Source organism: Schistocerca piceifrons, chromosome 2 (genome assembly GCF_021461385.2).
Source record: "Schistocerca piceifrons isolate TAMUIC-IGC-003096 chromosome 2, iqSchPice1.1, whole genome shotgun sequence".
Taxonomy (NCBI): Eukaryota; Metazoa; Arthropoda; class Insecta; order Orthoptera; family Acrididae; genus Schistocerca; species Schistocerca piceifrons.
The window spans coordinates 796,774,815-796,795,557 of record NC_060139.1 but is presented as its reverse complement, the minus strand read 5'-3'; the positions used below and the strand labels follow the sequence as shown (position 1 = coordinate 796,795,557).

The 20,743-nt window shown below is 43.3% G+C and overlaps 1 protein-coding gene and 1 non-coding gene across 2 annotated transcripts in view; both read left to right on the top strand.

Annotated features, from left to right (window-relative positions):
* The window catches only part of LOC124774744 (protein split ends-like), a 369,929-nt gene that overhangs the window by 201,387 nt on the left and 147,799 nt on the right, over positions 1-20,743 (top strand). The gene's annotated exons all lie outside the window — the stretch shown is intronic.
* On the top strand, positions 6,139-6,213 carry Trnat-ugu. Its single transcript has one exon. It is a non-coding gene; the product is annotated as a tRNA-Thr (tRNA).

The window sequence follows — 20,743 nt, the reverse complement described above, 5'->3', positions numbered from 1 at the left end:
GTCTTCGCTTCTGCATAATTGCTACAAACTACATCTGTTTGAAGTCCTACACTTCCTCCATTAGCAAATTATCGATTCCATGATGCCTCAGGGTGTGTCGTATCAGCCGATCCCCCCCCCCCTTTTTTTTAACTGACCCGTGCCTTAAATGTCATTCCTCACCAGTTCGACTCAGTACCTCTTCATCAGTTGCACGAACTCTTCATTAATTATCGGATTTACTGATAGAATCTTCGTCCTTCACTATACAGCACATTTCAGATGCGTCTTTCTTATCCGTTAATAGAGTTTGATGTGTTCTTAAAAAAGGAACAGTATGTAGTGCCCTGTCCAGAAAGTTGGGAAAACTCAAAACTGACGCCAATCACATTTTTGGAGAAGATTGTAAGTGCATAAGGAGTGGTAGACCACTGGGAAATGGAAGTGGTGTATTCGTTTAGTAGGTAAAAAGCTGAAACCATTCGACATAGAAACCGGAGCTGCATGCTGGAGTTTTTGGACAAATCCTAGTATCGAAGGTGGCCATAACCTTGTACATGGACCCTTTTGTCGACCACCAGACACATCTCTGGATGTAAGGTCATTAGAGAGTAAGTTCCCCAATCATACTGTTGTAAAAGGAAGAGACTAATCATCCGATAATCGATTGGTATAATTATTTTTGTATTGGGAAAATTGCCGCAGAACACGATGGAGTTCCTGTGAGATTCTATGCAGAATTTTCGACTGAATGCGCACTAATTGGGACTCTTAACATAATGATCATCAAAATACTTGAGTGGTCAATTGTGGGGATATGAAAAGGAATGACCTTGTACGTTCAGTCGTAGGTAAGGCAGGTGGATGACTTTGTTTCATTGGTAGGATACTAAGAAAATGCAGTCAATCTGCAACGGAGATTGCCTAGTGGAAGTGACGGTTAGTGCGCACAGCAAATCTTGAAAATGGTTATAAACTACAGTTTTACCAAAGCGCCATTTCGTAAAAATATCGTCAAAGTAGATGCTTCTCCTAAGTAAAGGCGTTTGAAAGCTACTGGTGGCTCTTCTAAGCAGCAGGTAATCGATACCAAATCTTTTGCGAGAAGCCGCATGGTTAGAGGCGTCATGTCACTGCGCGCCCCTTCCCGCCGGAGGTTTGAGTCCTCCCTCGGGAATGGGTGTGTGTTGTACTTAGCATAAGTTAGTTTAAGTAGTGTTTAAGTCTAGGGACCGATGACCTCAGCATTTTGGTCCCTTAGGAATTCACACACATTTGAACTTCTTTTTTGAGAGGATGTCATTTTGATTTTTTGTGTGTTAGTGAATAGTGTTTTTTGGAGGAAGTAAATGAATGAATAGAAGTTGTGAGTGGCTCTCATGCAGTTTTTGGAGGTGTGGAAGATATTTTAATGTGGAAGGTTTTTTTTTGAGTGGTTTCTAATGAGGAAATTGTAGAATATGTCTCAGGCGTGCGGGATCTATGTGAAGTATACCTCACTGGGATTACTGAACTTATACAAAGAAAGATAACATGATCACTGTTTTTTTTTACCCGTTTGAGCGTGTAACAAAAATGCTGAACAACCTGATCTGGCAGGCACAGAAATCAATGAATATACTACTAAGTATCGCTCCCGTCGTGACGGCGATGAGAAGTTTACACTGATTGCCGACGCTTAGAAGCATTCAAGCAGTCATTCTTCCATTGCTCCATACGCGAATGGATCGGGAAGAAATTGTTAATACGTTGTACAATGAAAAATACGCTCTGCCACGCACTTAACAGTGTTTTGCAGAGAATGGATGTGGGTGTGGAATGAAAGCTAGGTCTGTCAACATTTTGATAGGCAACACTCAGATATACTGTGAGTGGATAAAAATGTGGAAACGCCACAAGCACAACGAATTACCATGCGTAATACGGTGTAGAAAACCTGTTGGCATTCGAAACAACTTCCAGTTGTCTCGGAATGGATAGATATAGTTTTTCAGGGGAATCTGATACCATTCTTCCGATAAAATAGGGGCAAGTTTAGGCAACGTTGATGGAGGTGGATAGCGATCACACAATCTTCTCTCCAAAGTAGAAAGCAAAGGCTCAATAACATTAGGACCTGGTGGGAGATCCGAGAATTCATTCTCGTGCTCACAAAACCAGTCGTAGAAGATTCCATCAGTGTGAACAGGGGTCCTGTGGTCTTGGAACAACAAATCACCATTGGGGAACAGATATTGTACAGTGAGATTGACCTGATCAACCAAAATGATCACGTAATTCTTGAGGTTTTGGTCTTGGAAGTAAACTATGCCAGGGGTTGTAAACAGTGTGACACAAGACTCGCCCAACCAAATTACCTTCTTCCATTGCTCCACATTGCAGATATCATAGCTTCGGCACCACGTTTCCCTGTGACGGGCATTTCCATCACTGATGGGTGGTGTTGAAATTCCAGTTCGACCTGCAATTCCGTGCTTCTGGAGCTCGTGTTGTTTTAATACCGACAGGGTTCGCAGGTTTCAGCACAGTCTTGCTATTTGACCTTCCGTCTGTATCACTGGGCACGCACTTTCGTCCACGTTGTCACATTGGGGATGATGATTTTCCGGTTTTCTTGTATGCGGTATAAACCTACAATATGGAACCTGAATGCACTCAGCTCCGACATAATGCGCTCTTAACTACAAAGAACGCTGTTCTGACCACGAGTGACACTTGGAATATGTTGAAGTGATTGCATAGTTGTCGTTAATGGAAAAGCGCAACGTGCTGTCTTGGCCAGCATATGCATATATGTTCCAGCTTGTATTTCTTTTGCCGTTTTCATATTTTTCGCCAAACTCTGCATTTTCTTGGTAGTGTTGATTCGTTACCGATGGTACTTGTCATGACGATAAAAACGACGCCATTAAAGCCTGTAGCTTCTATTTCTTCGATATTTGTTTTTATGGGAAAGTAATGCTTAGTTAACAAGATTGTGTATCTCTGTGTGGCACCGAAGAAACGATACGTATTATAAAAACCAGTTCAGACTTCATAAATCGTATTTGTGCGGCAACCTCATTGATATTAAAAAAAATTTTTCGATATAGATGGAATTTTTCTTCTTTAATGTATGGTACGTGACTTAATGACGTTAATTCGTACAATTCTAGACGTTAATGTATACAGACCGGGAATCAAACCCCTTGCCTGCTAGATATTGTGTTCTTATAACAAATTTATAGTTACGTAGATACCTCGCGAGGTACTGTGTAGTTCGTGCCATAGGGTACTTCAACCCATTGTGTACTATTCTCTTCATACACCATACGGATACGATCCGTTATCTTGTATAAATCGTTTGGCTCTATCGTGAGATACACGATGGAGGAGGCAGAATGATTTTAGAATATATAACTTCACGTTAAGTCGCATTCATCTCGCGGTACCAGCCTTGTCCTGACGAAAGCAGCCTGTTACAATTCGAGCTGTGCACCAGAATAGGTCACACGAATGCCTTGAACGGAGTCTCCTTTGTTAATAGAATATAATCCTCTCCTCTGATAACTGAAATTTTACATTTACTTGTTCGTCTCTCTTCTTATTGCTTTGCTTTTCTATTCCCTTCCCCAAACGCGACGGACTCGGTTCTATTGCAAACTTGCTTGCAGAACGAACTCTTGATTTAAGTTTTTTTCAAAAGCCTCGGGTATGAGGTTAAGGTGATGTTAAACATTCTGTACTTTCTCTTGAGTTATGTAGAGAAGATAACAAACGGTAAAGGATCATTAGTCATGGACGTTTGGTGCTCGTTGTGGCAAAGTGCGTTCTGCAATCGGCTTCGTATATAGGAACATGCACTGCATGAGACATTGGAGAAACAAATTATTTTGTAAAAAGGATTTTTCAACCTGAGCTGACTCAACCGGTAGCGAATCATCAGGTAACCGTTTGAAAATGAAAGACAAAGGGGCCTATTAAAACACTGGGCAACTAACTAGCAAAACCAATTTCTGTACACAAGTACACGCACTTGAATACATTTTGAATACGTTACATAGAAACTTCTCAAAGTACAACTGAATAGACAGGTAATTAACATATAGTTAGTAGTTTTTAAATCACAAATGTAATATTAAAGTGTTCGTAGTATGAAACTGGTTGTGAGCTATATCTTTCTCAGCAGTTGTAATACACGGTTCAGTCACATTTATGTGACCACCGCCCGTCTTCGACGCCAGCGTGCAATAACCACTCACAGACGGTAGGTGCCAACACTAGCATCGGAGGGTATATGAATTATGTGTGCGGAGCGCGGGAAACAGTGCAGTTGTAAACTGATAGCGTGCCACTGTGTTTAGGATATACCGTCCATGGCAAAATGGCGTTCTCCAAAACCGGCGCTGAGGCAACTGTGGTACACCACGAGCCATAGATGGCAGGGGTGAACGACGGCCGCGGACGTGTGTACTGGCGAATACACGTGCAACTCTTATGCAATTATCCGCACGGATGAACCAAGGAAATACCAACATTGTCTCTTCAACGACCGTTCAGCGAACGTTGCTGCCTACTTGCTGATTGCTGTTCATCGGCAACGAAGGCTGTAATTTGCACGCCAGTACCGCAGCTGGATGCCCATTGAGTGGCTACAGGTGGCCTTTTCAGCTGAACCAAGTTTTATTTATACTCCACAGGAGTGAAACGCAAGAAAACTAACGCCCTGCAACAATCGTCGGTAGTGTACCGACCGGAGGACGGAGCGTTGTGGTCTGAGACCTTTTCTCGTGGCTCTCCCTGGGTGATGTCAGTCTGGAAGGCACAGTGGATCAACAGAATTATGCGTCTATCCTTGGGGGTCGATGCCGACCCCTACATGCATTTGTTCTTCCTCGGCACGGCGGCATTACGAGCAGGACCATGCAATGTGTCATACACCTTACAGTGTACATCTACATCTGTACTCTGCAAAGCACCGTCAGGTGCATGGCAGAGGATACGTCCCATCGTACCAGTTATTAGGGTTCCTTCTTTTTCCATTCGCGTATGGAGCACGGGGAGAATGATTGTTCGTACGCCTCTGTGTGTGAAGTAATTATTCTATTCTTATGTGCGCGACATATAGGCGGTTTTGGTGTATTCTTAGAGCCATCATTTAAAGCCGGTTCTTGAAACTTTGTTGGTAGACGTTCTCGAGATAGTTTACATCTGTCTACACGAGTCTGCCAGGTCAGTTCCTTCAGTATCTCCGTGCCACTTTCCCACGGATCAAACCTGTGACCATTCGTGCTGCCCTTCTCTGTATGCGTTCAATATCCCCTGGTAGTTCTATTTGGTACCGGACCCACACATTTGAGCAAATTCTAGAACCTCCTTTTTAGACTGGTTGCTCTTCCCCAGAATTCTACCAGTAAACCTGCTTTACCGTGACTGAGTCTACGCGATCATTTAATTTCATATTTCTACGAAGTGTTACACATAGTTATTTGTATGAGTTTTCCGATTCTAACAGTGACCATGGATATTATAGTCATAGAATACAACGTTTTTTTCGTTTGTGAAGTGCACAATTTTGAGTTTCTGGACATTTAAAGCAAGTTGCCAATGTTTGCACCAGTTTGAAATCTTATCAAGATCTGACTGAATATTTATGCTTCTTTGAAACAGTTGTCTGCAAATAGACTGCGGTTATTATTAATGTAATTAGAATTATGTATTAATACCTTCAGCTGTTGACGGGCGTTGTATATATCAACGGGGACAGGTGAAAATGTGTGCCGCGACCGGGATTCGAACCCGGGATCACCTGCTTACATGGCAGACGCTCTATCCATCTGAGCCACCGAGGACACAGAGGACAGTGCGACTGCAGGACTATCTCGCGCACGCCTCCCATAAAACCTACATTCTCACCTTATATGTCCACACACTACGTTCGTAGTGTCCCTACCCAAAGTAAGTATATAGTTCTGGCAATATCGGCCATGACCTTCTTCTTCTATGCGGATGCACACATATTACCCGAATTCTTACGGGACTTTGTAAAAATGTCTTCCACGAGTAATGAGTATGTTGGGTAGGGACACTACGAATGTAGTGTGTGGACTTGTAAGGTGAGAATGTGGGTCTTGCGGAAGGCGTGCGCGAGATAGCCCCTGCAGTCGCACTGTCCTCTGTGCCCTCGATGGTTTAGATGGATAGAGCGTCTGCCATGTAAGCAGGAGATCCCGGGTTCGAGTCCCGGTCGGGGCACACATTTTAGAAGAAACAGCTTCTCTGACAAAGAGATAAATACAGCACTGCATTGTAAAAGGTCTAGATCTTCTAATGAAAAAGAATAAAGTAAAAGGAAAGTTTTCCTTCCATTTGTAAAGGCTATCACGGATCGCCTCAGGAAAGTATGCAGAAAACACGGTATTAATAAAGTGTTTAACCTAACAAGAAAAGTGTATATTTGAACACTGCAAAGGGCTTACGCTCGCGGCTTGCCACAGCGGGAGTATATAAGATCCCCCTGCACTTACTGCCAAATGTACATAGGAACTACAAAAACAAGCATCAACATGCCCCTCATGGAACAACAAGTGCAGTTGTCACCTCTCTCTCTCTCTCTCTCTCTCTCTCTCTCTCTCTCTCTCTGTGTGTGTGTGTGTGTGTGTGTGTGTGTGTGTGTGTGTGTGTGTGTGTGTGTGTAGCTTATTGGCGCTCGACGGCGAGGTTATCAGCGCCCTAACGCATATTAAAAGAAACGCAAATGTTATCACATTGTCAAGAGGAATTCTATAAAATGGCACTCATGCACTCACTCATTCGCGTGGACCACACAATCACTCAGACGCCTTAATTGTCGTTTGGCCAAGATGGTTAAATCAGCAATAGCAGATCACGCACTAGGAACGGGAAGCTACCAAATTCGTTCCTCTTACACTGTTTTTAGCAAGATCCAATAATTACAATGCTAAGATATACGGATAGGCCATAGAAATACAAAAGCGCAAAAAACTATTTCAGCAGAAGTGAAGGTTTGGAGTTAGACAAGTTGGGCCTTTAGTGCCGAATAAAACAAGCAGCGCCAACTCTTCTCCATTACAATCTCCGCAGCATACATCGCCGCGACATCGTGATCTTAGCGGTCTGATGACGTCAGGAAGCGACCGTTGCAGGCGCGTCACTCAACTGACAGACCACTTTTGGTGTTTCTAGAATTTACTATAGACACGCCAGTGCTTGACCTGGAGATGTATATAGTCATACAGGGCTTCTTCGTTCTCATTGTGTTCGTTTGCGACGTCTGGGACGTTGTACGTACGGCAGGCATTTTATAGACACGCGGGATTAAGTTAACGTTTTTATGTTTTTCCATATGAGCTTGCAGCTTATACATTGCACTTGTCGGTATTTGCGTGTGTTCGACGTCGAGATACTCTTGTTTGCGGTGATAGGTTCACGTACAGGTTACGGCATTCTTCCACTTCAGTTTGCAGAGCGTGTTTTCTTGGGTATATTATCGCTCAGTACAACATACCTTTTGCAGTTTCTCTTACGTCACCCGGCGACCTCGTGGAAGTTTTCGTTACAGCGCGGTGGGAATTTACCAGACAGTCACGTATATTTTTGACTAGTTTGAGCGCCACGTACAGTTGCTGCCTAAGTTTGTGCAACCGGTAAGATACGTGGCGCCACGGATAATGTGGTGGTGGGAATGAAAGGTGCGACATACCGAGCTTTCGTCATGTCCCCAGTGGCACTTAAGTTGGCAACACGGCAGCAGTTAGCTTGCGGTCCTTGATCCTTCTGATGCTATGCGACGTTTCGTCTGTGCGCTGGATAGCCCTGGCTGTGCCGCGCTGGACAGCCCTGACTACACCGCGCCTGTGCCGGCAGCCATCTTGGCGAGCGTGGGCACGAGCAAGGAGCTCCTGCTTTCTCTCCGCGGCTGCTGATTGCACCACATCGTTCAACTGTTGCGACTCGAGCTCTTGGCTTCCGTTCTACGTCAGTGCTTGACCGGGAGCTGTACATAGTCATACAGGGCTTCGTTCTCATTGTGTTCGTTTGCGACGTCTGGGACGTTGTACGTACTGTAGACATTTGATTTGCGGTGTTTCACACACCCTGTCGGCCGCCTACAACTATTTCATTAAATCCCTTTAATCTCATTGCGTCACAAAAATCAGAACTGGAATGCATTGTAACAGCAAAGTTATGTGCGTTTTGGGATAATGCTAGGAGAAACAATTCTTTCGCACCTTGCAATGCACACAGGTTCCCCAAAGATTATATGCGTTAGGTCTCGCTGTATCTTTCATTTTTGGCCTCATTTTATAGCTAACAAGGTCTATCTGAAACTACTAATAAAACGCCTATATTAATGTATGTATCCCCTATACTGCATCACGTAGTGTCACTACAGACTATTCACATGGTGTTAGTTGTTATGCTTTTCTCACCATTGCCAGGTTGTAAGGGTTCCATCATATTTATGCTTGTTCATTCTGGTGCTAGCAAAATTCCGCGACTTTTCATTATCGACCCTAAACACACAAGTAACAAAATTTGTATATTAACTGTAGATTACCGACAGATGCCAGTAGGTTTCGATACATTAGGAAAAGAAATGTGGCTTGTGGGTAAATATTGTCAGATCTTTTTTTTTCTCGAAACGGATTATAATTTTGAATTTTGGTTCTCAACTAACCTTCCGCGTATCAGTTGGAAACAGACATTACCAGATCGCGAGCCATCACCACATTTTGGATCGTTTCTGCGATTCAGTTGAGAAAACGTATTTAATTGACTTATGCTCTCAGCGCAGAATAAAACACAGTTGTTAAAAAAAAGTGTTTTACTAGATTGTCACTTCTTCATCTGACACAGTAGTATCTTTAGTTATGTGCGTGAAAATTATGCCACGTCATTGGTACTTGTCAAAACATTCACCTGACTGTTGAAGCTCACTCTTCTGTGCGTGTATGCTTACAATTCAATTTATTTTTTATAGCTTCCCGATGAGCAGACACAAAAAGAAGAAAACAGATAATTTCGACACATTGAATAGTGGAAACCTAAAAATTCTGGCGATGTTTTAGAGATCCTGTTTGCCCTTTGCACTTAATTTTTTACCTTTGAAAATCATGTGAAAAAATACGAAGTTGCACCGTCGATCGTATTCCTCCGTAAAAAATTGGCTAGCTGAGTTGTTCCAGGTATAGAAAGGTAGGTGATGCACTCGGAGAGGATCTTTCCTAGTAAACTTCTGTACCGAAGACTATTGCACTTTCATTGGTTTGAAAAGTTAGTGAATGCACAATGTGATTCAAATGCGGCTGGTTGGCTGTGAGCACGCCCCCAGAGAGATCATTGCTTTTCGTTGCACGCTGTGGCTGCGCAGTCGCGTACTGCGGTAAACAGGCTCACATGTGCCGTAAGTCCGAAGGTTGTTTGCTGCGATAAACTTTTTTACTCTTCCCAAGGATGTCTGGCGTGCGCGCTGTTGCCACATGTACGCGGTCACGTGTCGCAGCAGCCCTCGCCGGCATCTGCGCCTTTTAAAAACGTCGTGGCCTCCTCCCGGGGGGGGGGGGGCTGAGCAGTGACGTGTACACTCTCTCTCTCTCTCTCTCTCTCTCTCTTCACCATCGCTACGGCGAGAGAAACATAGAGGATGTATAGTAGCAACGAGAAATACCATATGGTTTGTGGAATTGATTATTGGTACCTGATAAGCTTAGAATGTAATGAACTGGAATTAATAAAATTCAAGATACGTGTCACGATAATATCGTAATCAACCCATTGTTCTCAGTAAACGAGAACCGAATGCACGACAGTGCGCGTAGCTCATGCATTATTGCTGATCATCCGACCAGTAGCTACACTTCCTTGTTTTGTTGTTTTTTCATTGGTAGCATGTGCAGACATCTACAGGAGCCGCTCACACGTTCGGTTTTCCACCCAGAAAGGTGATTTAATGTAGGACTGGCCTGGTATTATGGAGGAAGCGGGTCCAAATCCATTTTATAACAAGCTTAAGTCACCTGAATGTTGGGTTGGTCCCTTTACCTTCAACAGTCACGGGCGAGTCCAGGGGGAGGAGGATGGATTGCAGCCCCATTAGACCTCCTCCTCCTCCCTTTCCTGTGGATTCGCCCGTGGCTCTGTTACATTACCTCGGTCGAAGGCTGCAGCCCCATAGCGTAACCCCCCCATAGCGTAAACGCCCCCCCCCCCCTCCCTCCTCCACACACAAACAGAGCTGTTTCGTATTAATCTTAAAAAGTCTTTGAGACATAGTTTTCAGGCTTAAGTCTCAAAAGTTTCCTGCTATTGTTGTTGGTGTTATAATAGACTAAGAAAATACCTTAGCGTACGGTAGAGAATTTCAAAATTTCTATGAGCTCAGCCCCTCTCACCCGCCCTTCCGATCAGAACCCAGTGTTCGCCATGGAACAGAGCTTTTGTTGTATCTCTAACAACTTTTCCACTGCCGGAACTTTTAATCTTCTTTCGATTTCTCAGTATGTGATGTTGTCCATCTTCGCGAGAACTCCCACCTGTGGATAGATATTTTATCTTAATCTGCTACGATATTCCTAATAACTGAGAAAGGTCAGAAGTTTGTGTCGCTATTGTTGTTGAAGTGTGGGAAAAAGTAACCTTGTTACTTTGCAAATGTAGACTAGTAATTTTATAGACGTCGCGATATTTATTGGCGCAAAAAATTCAAAACTTAGTTTTTTAATACACCTTTTGAAGTTGTGTTATGGCAGCCACAAAACAATTAAAAGCGATATTGATTATTATTTGACGGTGACTATCATCCATAATAGAGTTTTCAGAAACCGCTACTATACCTTTGTTTTCTTTTTCAATTTGTGTTTCGAGGTGTGACCTAATCATCGGACGAAAATTTACAATATAAAAACGCTAAACATGAACGCACACAACTCTTTCTGTACTAATTTTCTGCCTTTGTATGTGTTGTGACCTACCTGCGGAGGATTATTGGGATAGGGTTTACTTCATTTGGTCGTATGCTCCTTTCAGCAAAAACCGCAAATAATTGTTCACCCTAATCATCAGGACCACCTGCATTCTTGTGGAAGAAAACGCTACACGAATGCATCTATTTCTGGCAGTGAGAGCGAATTATCACATTTTTGTGCTATCAAAAGACGTGCTGCTTCTCCGAGGACAGTTGTCTGAATAACATGGCAGCCACTGGTCAAAGGTTAATAAAATACCTAGTTTCCTTTAATCGTTTTCCCTCTTGTCGACTATACAGCAAGGAAAACATAACACACAAGTTGTTCCAAAAGTTTTTCATGCAGTGTCACGTTAAACCCAGTTTGCGCCTGGTGCTTAATGAGATACAAAAAATGGTTCAAATGGCTCTGAGCACTATGGGACCTAACATCAGTAGTCATCAGTCCCCTAGAACTACTTAAACCTAACTAACCTAAGGACATCACACATATCCATGCCCGAGGCAGGATTCGAACCTGCGACCGCAGCAGTCGCGCGGTTGCGGACTGAGCGCCTAGAACCGCTCGGCCAAAGTGGCCGGCAATGAGATACAATCAGGCGCTCTGTCCGGGAAGAGAAGCATCTAGATTTTAAGGGTATTATACGGTTACTTTTTGGTAGCGTATTTACGCTCTGTAAACAAAGAACATTTTTTCTCTTTATGTCTATTCTCTGCAAGCCACCTTGAAGTGCACTGCATAGGGTTACTTCCCATTATACCTCGTAAGGGGTTTCTTCGATATGTTCACACGTGGAGCGCGAGTAGGATGACGTCTTAAATACCTTTTGTGTGTTGTAGTTAGTGTACTCTAAGCCTTCACAGTCGCAACTGGAGTGATATGTTGAAGAAAATTTCTAAATTACTTACTTAGCAATAGTTCTTGAAGTTTAATATGTGGGCCTAAGCAAGGTAATGCGACCCCCCTAATGGGGTTTTCTGGTCGAGAGGTCTGATTTTTACCTCATTTTCATCAATTGTTGGGTGAAATCAAAAGATAAGATTATGATTATATCCTTTTATTCATCTATATTTTACCCGATTTAAATTTTTTTGTCCCAAAATAAAATGGCGCCGAAGATCGTAATGCACGCCGTACACCGGTAGGCGGGTGGAACTGGTTCAGGTAACTGGATAGTCTGTAACAGTCCAGACCAAAAAATGATTAAATTATGATTGTAGCAATGGCCAGAACCTTTTAAAAGTGAAAAAGTCGTTTTTCGTAAAATGACGGCTACTTGGAAAAAGTAAAAAAAATCGACTTTGTTTAGACATTCAGACGTGCATAAAAAATCGGTATTTTGAAAATTGTTTACCTTTCAGAGGTTCCGGCCATATCCAGTTCAATGCTCTACAAAAATAGCTAAGCGGCGTCTTCATCGGCCGAGTAGTTTTTCGGCGATCCAAGCACCCAGCACAAAAATGTGACTTTGTAGGAAATCGCGTTTAAAGCCTTGGGAAGAAGTTTCTTTTTTTTTTTTTGGGGGGGGGGGGGTGCATACCATCAGTTTGCGATACCAGGGGATTGCAGTACGCCTTCCTTGACGTCGTAAATCTCGTCCGTGCGCACCACGTGCTCTCGAGCCGCAGATCTGTCTTCTTTACTGGCCGTAGACGCGCGGTGCTCTGAGCGTACAAGGCGGGTCCGCATTGTGCCTTCAAAAAAGTTCGAACGCCGTGTTTCCAAGTTGAATGCGTATGACATTCACTGTTTGTGCTAGTCCCAAGAAGCCGTCGTTGAAGATAACTGCAGATACATTGTTTGCAATTTCGGCTACTTCTTTACCGAAATATATGTGTTTTCTGAAAGCGTCCAAATCGGCGAATTTATGGACTCGTTAGAGTTTTGAGTGTTCGCGCCAACACATCTTTCCAGTAAACTGTCATTCGATAGGTCTTCGTATACAGGTCAGGTAGCCGCTCGACGACGCGGGACTACCGGTCAGATGATCGTGTATTTCGACTGTATGCAGTAGTTAACGGGTAAAAAATGGTTTTGCCCACGTGTTCTCCATAATATAATATCTCGAAATATGCAATAAAAATCGATTTCTTGAAACTTCTAGACCAGAAAACCCCCTTAAAGCCGTCTCTCAGTTCTTTCAGTATCTCCGTGACTCAGTCCCATGGCCGAACAAGCCTGTGACGATTCTTACTACACTCCTGTGTATACGTTCAATATTTCCCGTTACACCCATTTGGCACGGCTCCCACACACTTGAGCAATATTTTTAGCAATATTCCATGATGGGTCGCACGAACATTATTTAAGCAATCTCGTATGTAGACTGATTGCATTTCCCAAGTATTCTACCAATGAGCCGCAGCCTGGTATTTAACTTCACCAACGACTGAGTCTGTATGATCGTTCCAGTTCATATGTCATCACATTGTTACAACCAGATATTCGCATGAGTTCACCGATTTCAACAGTGACTCATTTGTATTATAGTCATTCTGAACGTTTAAAGCAAGTTGCCATTCTTTGCACCTGTTGGAAATCTTATCATTATCAAGATCTCACTGAATATTTTTGCAGGTTTTTCGGACAATATTTCATTAGATATGTGCGACAAGTCCGAGGTTATATCGGCTGTTAGTTCGTTAAATACAATGTGAACTGCAAAATGTCCAACACCCTTCCCTGGGGGCATGCCTGTAATTAATTCTGCCTCTGCCGATGACTCTTCATCCAAGTTAAAATACTGCGTACTCGATATCAACAAATCCTTAATCAAGTCACTAATCCTCAATAAAGGCATAAATTCTCACCGCGTCATGTCAAATATAAAGGAAAATGCATGAGTTGGCTGCCATAATGAAATTGATCAGATGACAGTACCTTTCCCTTCTGTACAATACTGGGGATTACACCTGGGAACTCCCGACATCCATAAGTTTACTTTTTAAAGCGATCCTTGTGACCAGGTGACTAGAACTGTCTGGAAGAATTCAGATTCACTTTCCCGTGGCTACAGCTGACTTAAAATCAGTAGTTCGAAGGATGTGAGAAGTGCTGATGTAGAGGTCACTCGAGATGGAAAGGTGTGAGCAAACGAGCACAGGTAATGTTAAGATAGCCAGACGATGACTTATACTTAGAATTTTCAGTTGCACGTTATCAGTGGCGTTGTTTGGCAGATGCCTGTATCGAGATAACCCATATGATGTGACGGTGGGTTCCTGATAGCCGGCTGCCACTCTGCTCACGCGCTGCGCAGATAGCGTGTACAGTCGCCCAAAATGTAGAGCACTTCTCTTACCTACCAGTGAATTGTGTCGGAAAAACGACACGCACCGTAGTTGACGATGGTCTGTTGATGTTACACCTGAGCAGTGGAATTCGCCCTGTGCACTGTAAGTAGAGTTACAATAGTCGAATGGTAACCGAATTGCCACACGTATATTATTTTCTAATCGGAAAATTAATAGCGTTTCGTGGAAAGTTCATGGAGGTCTGCTGTTTCCATTTATGTGGAATACCTCGTAGGTGTCATTGAAGTGGAGATTCAGTTAAATTAGTCTGCAAGTGAAGAACCTCATTCTTTGGGAACGATCCACTATGAACCAATTTTTGCAGTCTTCCGTATGGAGCGCTTGAGACGCAGCACTGTGTGAGGAATGATTAATAATCCTAAGATTTTGCTTGCACGCTGTTGTCGTTTCAGTCAAAAGTCGAGGTATATGGAAAATGCCGAGTGGCAACCTGTTTCCGAATTTACCTTAATGCCTCTGAGTAAGAGTTCGGAGAAAGCCAGGTTATATTGCATTCCATTGGGATCATTTTGTGCAAAACACTTTCATGGTCAAATCTCAAGCAGAGTTGGTGACCACTAACTTTTTTATTGAACCGAACTAGGCTTGTGTGTGATGCTGCTATGAAGAGGAATATTTCCAACCAACTTTGTGGTTGATAACCTTAATACAACAATCTGTCAGGAAAACCAAACGAGAGAGAGAGAGAGAGAGAGAGAGAGAGAGAGGGGGGGGGGGGGGGGGCACGTGCGGTAGTCAAACGCAGGCTGAAAGACGTAGTTACTGCCACAGACATTTTAGATGGATTGACGTCACGTTGTTTTCCTGTTGTCCACCTGGTAATGTGTTATTACGAGAGAGCATATATGGTCTCGTGGCCGTGAGACGTGAAATGTGACGAGATTTTAATGCGACAGTCTTCCTTATTAATAGGCATACGTATATGACAAGTCTTCTTTCTTTTGGATGACCCACACTTGTGGCATAGTACCAAAAAGAAAGTGCTTAGGGTTACTTAAAGTGTATCATCTGTGATTCCATTAATTAGTCAATCATGAAACAGAAGTGCAGAAATTACAAGTACATGCACTTGAATGTAGCCCTTAGGGAGTGATACACAATTCTATTGGCTGGCACGTATGTCCTCTACTTGCCAACAGAGACTATCCGTGGGGTCGGGAAGTGTATTAGTCAACCACAGTATTATTGCACTTTGGGGCGAGGACGCTTCTGCCAACTTATTGCGAGTTTTTGCCTTATATTTCACGATGACAGGCTGAACCACTTGATAATATATGCTCAACTGTGCTGAAAGCATTCTCAGTGTGATGCATTTTCCTTAGTCGGCACTGTATTTTTTTTACTGTAATGTCATCGCATGTTTCTGATAACTACCGCGGGAGGACAAATGCAATAATATTGTGGTCGGGTAGTATGTTTGACTTGAATGGGTAGTTATGTGGACCTCGAACTAAAAGAAATGTTGAACCGCGTTGTTAAACCAATAGGTCGGGCAACTTCATTCACACTATTGTCTGTCATGGGCACGTCCAAACACGATAATTTCTGTCAGACATTCTGTCACGTTGACTCATCTTAACTGCGTTGTTTCCATATAACCGACTGGCATATAAGCACCATTTTTTTTCTATCAGATGTGGAGCGGTAACGTGGCCGCCTGATACGAGTTCTATACAATGTACTGCGCTATGAGGGACGATTGTGTTCTCTTAAGATGGTGACTAATGTTATGTCCGTCGAGTTTAATACTAATTGTTCTATGGAGCTATATACCGGGAGAGGAGTGTAAGACGAAATATTAAATAATGTTGTTAGTAGCCCAGTTATGCCTAAAATATACAAATAGCCCGTTTCTTTCGAATCGCAGCAAGATACTGGACTGCTATCGTTTCTAGGCACATTAATCCCATGATCTGGATACAGTAGAACCTTTACGCGGTATTTATGGGGTATATTATACAGGATAGCCGAGGAGGAATGGTCAGTATTCAGGGATTTAACAGAAACTATCATTCAAAGTAAAAAGTCTAGTAAACATGTAGTCCAAAATGCATACCTTACAGTCATGAACATTTGTTAATCTGCTGAACAAGAGCCATAGCTCTAGAGGTATATCCGTAGCACCTAACACTGCTGGTGTGTTTCGGGAGTTATTCACACATGCTGGGATGCACTGTGAGAATAGCTATTGCTGTTTGCGTTTCATTCTATTGTTTATAATGAATGATTTAAGAATTTTTTTAAGTTTTGCTACTGGCGACTAATATACGAGGGCTTTCAATAAGTAAGGCAACACGTTTTTGTTCCGAAAGCAGATTGGTTTTATTCAGGGTTCCAAGACACCATATTACTCCTCACTCTTTTGGCCACAAAACCTAGTATCTCAACATAATCTCTGTCCAATGCGACGGCCTTACGCCACCTCACTGGGAGGTCGCATGATCGATGTCGTAGGCAACGTCTTGCTGCATTAATAACCTCCCGGTCATCCACGTACTGCTTCCCGCGGAGTGCATCCCTCATTGGACCAAACAGATGGAAGTCGGAGGGGCGAGATCCGGGCTGTAGGCTAGATGAGGAAGAACAGTCCTATGTTGTGTAAGATCGTCTCGAGTGGGCAGACTTGTATGAGGCCTTGCGTTGTCATGGAGAAGGAGAAGTTGGTTTCCATTCTTGTGACGACGAATACGTTGAAGTCGTTTCTTCAATTTCCTGAGGGTAGCGCAATACGCTTGAGAGTTGATCATTGCACCCTGAGGGAGGACATCGAACAGAGTCCTAGAAGACTGTCACTTGACTATACTGACTGAGGGTGCGGCTTTGAACTGTTTCTTCAGGGAAGAGGTGGTTGACGCCACTCCATGGATTGTGTTTGGGGTTCGAAGTGATGAACCCATGTTTCATCATCGCCTGTGACGATGTCCGACAAAAAATTGTCACGATCAGCCTCTTAACGCGCAAGCAGCTCCTTACAAGTGGTCCTTCGTTGTTCTTAACGCAGACGTCCAGTTGAGCAGCGAGGTGTTTGATCACTTCGAATGCGAGTGTCCGCACATTCCAACATTGCTGGAGTCACAGCTGTGCGCCGCCGGCTGGCACGTGATGGATCGGACAAGTTTACGGCCCCTTATTGCGATGTTGACAGACGCCTCGCCCAACGACTTACTGTGCTTTTATTCATTATCGGGACTTCGTAGACATTTTGCAAACTTATGAATATCTGCGATGCTTTGTTTTTCCACCAAAAGATACTCAATGACAGCTCTCTGCTCGAAACTTCCCTCCGTTATAGACGCCATTTGAAAGGTTACGTATAGCGGTCGCCACTAATCGAAACTTCATGAAATTATTGGGGACTGAAGTGGGACACGTTATCTGCAAGGTTGGTTCGATATAATTTTCTCACACAATTTGTTGCCCCATCTCCATCTCTCAGACATCACATTTCCGTGGACTTCTGCTCATGTTACTTGTGTCTTAAAAAGGATAACTCTCTCCATAGTTGAGTGGCAACAATGTCGGTTTTCACGCAGTTAACCTAGATTCGAATACTGGTGACAACACAAATATAAATTGACACTGAAATGGCGACAGATGAAAGTATTTGCACCGAGCTGTAGGCGAAAGGAGATTTATAATTTATTTACCTATAAACAATAGCATACATTTTCGTTATTATACGTACAGGATGGATTACACTTAAAAGCGAACACTAACACGTGTGGAAGTATACAGTGGCGAAAGTAAAAGCGTTCTGGTAAACATGAATCCGCGAACGAGTTGTTGGCCAGATAATTGCGAATATGTGGTTACGATGCACCACTGACTGTAGTATAATATATTGGTCTAGTTAGTACACATGGATTTGAAATGTAAAGTTTTTCGTTAAGTCCCCATGTAATGGGTTCAAATGTGACAACACAAATATAAATTGACACTGAAATGGCGACAGATGAAAGTATTTGCACCGAGCTGTAGGCGAAAGGAGATTTATAATTTATTTACCTATAAACAATAGCATACATTTTCGTTATTATACGTACAGGATGGATTACACTTAAAAGCGAACACTAACACGTGTGGAAGTATACAGTGGCGAAAGTAAAAGCGTTCTGGTAAACATGAATCCGCGAACGAGTTGTTGGCCAGATAATTGCGAATATGTGGTTACGATGCACCACTGACTGTAGTATAATATATTGGTCTAGTTAGTACACATGGATTTGAAATGTAAAGTTTTTCGTTAAGTCCCCATGTAATGGGTTCAAATTTCACTATGTCGTACCTCACATTGCTCAACGCTTAGAAATGAGGAACATGTTACTGCTGATACAAGATGACGTTTAAAGCGCCGATGTGGTCCAGGAGGGGTCAACCCATACGTTGACGTCCAAGGTCACGCTGCTTAAAACCTCGTTTGCGGTCCCATTGTTACTGGAACCCATGTTTACCCGTGTCAGTTTTCGCAGCTGCTTATGATACACCGTGTATACCAATTTTGCAACTGGTCGCTTTTGGCGCCCTTCTGAGCTAGAGTCTTAAGCAGATCCTTCTTATCTGTGAATTTCAACGGAACACCTTACTGTTCAAATGGTTCAAATGGCTCTGAGCTCTATGGGACTTAACATCTGAGGTCATCAGTCCCATAGAACTTAGAACTACTTAAACCTAACTAACATAAGGACATCACACACATCCATCCCCGAGACGGGATCGAACCTGCGACCGTAGTGGTCGCGCGTTTCCAGACTAAAGCGCCTAGAACCGCTCGGCCACACCGGCTGACACACATTACTTGTACTCAGCCACTAGCGATCTCACGAGACAGAATTTGGCTTGCTTATATGAGCATGTGTATATAATGAGGTGACGTAAGTCTTGAGGTACTTCCTAATATCGTGCCAGACCTCCTTTTGCCCGGTGTAGTGCAGCAGCTTGATGTGACATGCATTCAGCAAGTCCTTGGAAGTCCCTTGCAGGAATGATGAGCCATGCTTTCTCTATAGCCTTCCATAATTGCGAGTGTGTTGACGGTGCAGGATTTGGTGCACGAAGTGACCTCTCGATTATGTCCCATTTACGTTCGATGGGATTCTTGTCGGGCGATTTGGGCGGGCAAATCATTTGCACGAATTGTCTAGAACATTCTTCAAACCAATCCTAAACATTTGTGGCCCCGTGACATGGCCTATTGTCATCCATCCATAAGAATTTCATCGTTCTTTGGGAACATGATGAGCATGAATGGTCGCAAACGGTCTCCAAGTAGCCGAACTAACCATTTCCAGTAAATGATCGGTTCAGTTGGACCCCAGTACCTTGTCCATTACATGTAAACACAGTCCTCACCATTATGGAGTCACTGCCAACTTGTACAGTGTTTTGTTGAACTTGAGTTCATGGCTTCGTGGAGTCTGTGCCGCACTCGAACGCTTCTATCGGCTCTTACCAACTGAAATCGGGACTCTTCCGACCAGGTCACCGTTTTCCAGCCGTCTAGGGTCCCATCGAAATGGTCATGAGCGCCGCAGAGGCGCTATAGGCGATGTCGTACTGTTCGCAAAGGGCTCCCGGTGGTCGTCTGCTGCCATAGCCCATTAACACCAGATTTCGCCGCACTGTACTAACGGATACATTCGTCGAATGCCCCATATTGACTTATGCAGTGTTGCTTGTTGTTAGCCCTGACGGCTCTAAACAAATGCCGCTGCTGTCGCTCGTTAAGTGAAGGCAGTCAGCCACTGCATTGACCATGGTGAGAGGTTATAATGCCTGAAATTTGGTACTGTCGGCACACATTGAACATTGGATCTCGGGATATTGACTTCCCTAATGATTTCCAAAATGGAATGCCCCAAGCGACTAGCCCCTAAACTACCTTTCCGCGTTGAAAGTCTGTTAGTTCCCGTAGTGCGGCCTCAGTCACGTCGGAAGATTTTTCCTCATGAATCACCTGAGTACAAATAACAGTGCACTGCCCTTTTATACCATGTGTATACGATACTACCGCCATCTGTGTATGTAGATATCTCTATACATGACTTTTGTCACCATAGTGTAGTGTTAGGAGTAGCATGTTTTGTGATAATGCTTGTTATCGCTGACCAAGATCTGAACTGAGCTGAAGGTGAGTTGGCTTGCTTGATTTTATATCAGCTGCATTAAATTAATAAGATGTTGACATGTAAACGAAAAAATTCTAATGTTTATTTTGTAGAGTGAGAATATTTCGAAACACGAAATATGCATACACACTAATTACACGTTTTCTGGGTGAAGTCTGTCACCGCAAAAGAACTCGACGACGAGCGATCAGTTAGAAGTGTTCAGTTCTGTAGTGCATCTTCGGCCATTCTATGCACCGAAGACAGAAGTTAAAATGGATACCCAATTTACAGAGACTATCCGATCTAAAAGGAGGTTACGCTCATAAGTTCTATTAGTCTAAAGTTATTTATACCGCATTAAAAGTAAAATGACCAA